This window comes from Leptonychotes weddellii, unplaced genomic scaffold, assembly GCF_054177405.1.
Source record: "Leptonychotes weddellii isolate Sample4059 unplaced genomic scaffold, ASM5417740v2 HiC_scaffold_22883, whole genome shotgun sequence".
NCBI lineage: Eukaryota > Metazoa > Chordata > Mammalia > Carnivora > Phocidae > Leptonychotes > Leptonychotes weddellii.
The window spans coordinates 1-2,180 of NW_027817955.1; the positions used below are offsets into that span (position 1 = coordinate 1).

The 2,180-nt window shown below is 39.2% G+C and overlaps 1 pseudogene; it reads left to right on the plus strand.

The window, feature by feature from the left end:
- The first annotated feature begins 405 nt into the window (after nt 1-405).
- On the plus strand, nt 406-954 carry LOC102739803 (small ubiquitin-related modifier 2 pseudogene; annotated as a pseudogene).
- Nucleotides 955-2,180: the final 1,226 nt, after the last annotated feature.

The window sequence follows — 2,180 nt, forward strand, 5'->3', positions numbered from 1 at the left end:
TTTGTACAATTCAGAAACAAAACAAAATAAAAACAAAAGTGACGGTTAGTTCTCATTAATATCAAGGAGAAAAAAAAGCTTTCAACACTATATAACATAGCTCTGGAAGGGCTAGTCAAGTCAATCAAACAAGAGAATGGACATAAATAAAAGGAGGTGATTTTTTGGTCATTATTTGCAGATAACATCAACAGATGAGATTGACAAAAAACCTGGAAACACTAACATGGGCAAGTTATATGTGTGTTTACCACAATAATTCTCTAAAATCAGTGACTTTCCTTTACACAAAGAGTAGCTAATTAGAAAATACTACAGAAAAAAAAATCTTCTCACTCACAACAGAGGTGAGAAGATTTAATACCCAGTGTAACATTTAACAAGAGACACACAGTACTGGCTCCTGGTGCTGCTTGTGGGCTCGTTCAGTGCGGACCTCATACCTCTTTTGTGAAGCGGCAGCTGAGGAGACTCCGGCGCTCACCATGGCCGACGAAAAGCCCAAGGAAGGAGTCAAGACTGAGAGCAACGATCATATTAATTTGAAGTTGGCGGGACAGGATGGTTCTGTGGTGCAGTTTAAGATTAAGAGGCATACACCACTTGGTAAATTAATGAAAGCCTATTGTGAATGACAGGGTTTGTCAATGAGGCAGATCAGATTCCGATTTGATGGGCAGCCAATCAATGAAACAGACACAGCTGCACTATTGGAAATGGAGGATGAAGATGCAATTGATGTGTTCCAGCAGCAGACAGGAGGTGTCTACTAAAAAGGGAACCTGCTACTTTACTCCACAACTCTGTTCCTCCAGACCAAGAAGACAGTCTCAATTAGAAAGCCGCAATTTGGTTCCACCACATCCTGACTACTACAGTATAGTTTTCTCTATTCTTTCATTTTCCCCTTCCCCATTCCTTTATTGTACATAAAGTAACTATGTATGTGCACAAGCATATTGCATTTTTTAACTAAATGGCCAATGGTATGTTTTGATCGACATCAAATGGAGATGGGATGGGGGGAAATACTGCTTCAGGTCCTGATCCCAGGGTCTTCGGCTCAGGTCATGATCCCAGGGTCCTGGGATCGAGCCCCGCATCGGGCTCCCTGCTCGGCGGGGAGCCTGCTTCTCCCTCTCCCACTCCCACCTGCTTGTGTTCCCCCTCTCGCTGTGTCTCTCTCTGTCAAATAAATAATTAAAATTTTTAAATAAATAAACAAATAAAAAATAAAAGTCACTGAATTTTAGAATGATTTATATGGAGAGTGAAGAGATTTAGAGACCTAAATCCAAAAATGTTCACTCTATTCTTTAACCTAAACAGATATCCATAGAGATAATTACTTGAGAGGAACCAGACATGAGATACCCACATGAGGAGATTCAGGGACATCCTCCATTCCATGCTGCTCTAAATATTATTGCCCAGATATTAAAAGAAATTAAGGTGTATAGTACAATGGAGTTTAGAACTGTCAGACTCTGAAAGTTACCTAAAGAGAGGTATGCCCAGGATCACTATCTCCACTGAGAAGCACAGACAGCACCATGGGTTGACTATCTCAGCTAAGGCTTACTCTATGAATGAAGTTTTTGTCCCCCCAAGTACAAACCTGACTTCAAATAACAGGGAAGAGAACTAGCTACCTGACCAACTCACCAAGAAGATGACTGTAAGACTAAGAAATCTTATAAAACATTGTCAAAATATTCTAGGAAGCTAGAGAAAATGAGGCATTACAATAATAAAAAAAGCTAGCATATCTAAGAACTAAAAACATTATGAAAAAAAAGGATACTGAATGACAAACAGGGAAGGTGATTTTCCACGTTTAAGTGGGATCACTAACAAAAAAGAATAAATAGTCAATCAAAAGTAAATGTATTCATTTGTGTACTAAAAAGAGCTGGGTTCAAGTCTTGACTCTGCTCCTGACTAGCTGTGTCACCTTGGGCAGATTACTTAAACTCTCTAAGACTATTCCTTGTCTATAAAATTGGTATACTAGTATCTATCTCATAAAATTGTTTAAAGGGTTAAATGAGAGTACCTAGCAAAGTACCTGGCATAATGGCTCTTATTATTAATTCCTTTTCTAGAGGAGCAGTTACATAGATAAGAAATACGTTTAAGATCTTCCCTTAGGGGCCCCTGGGTGGCTCAGTCATTAAGCG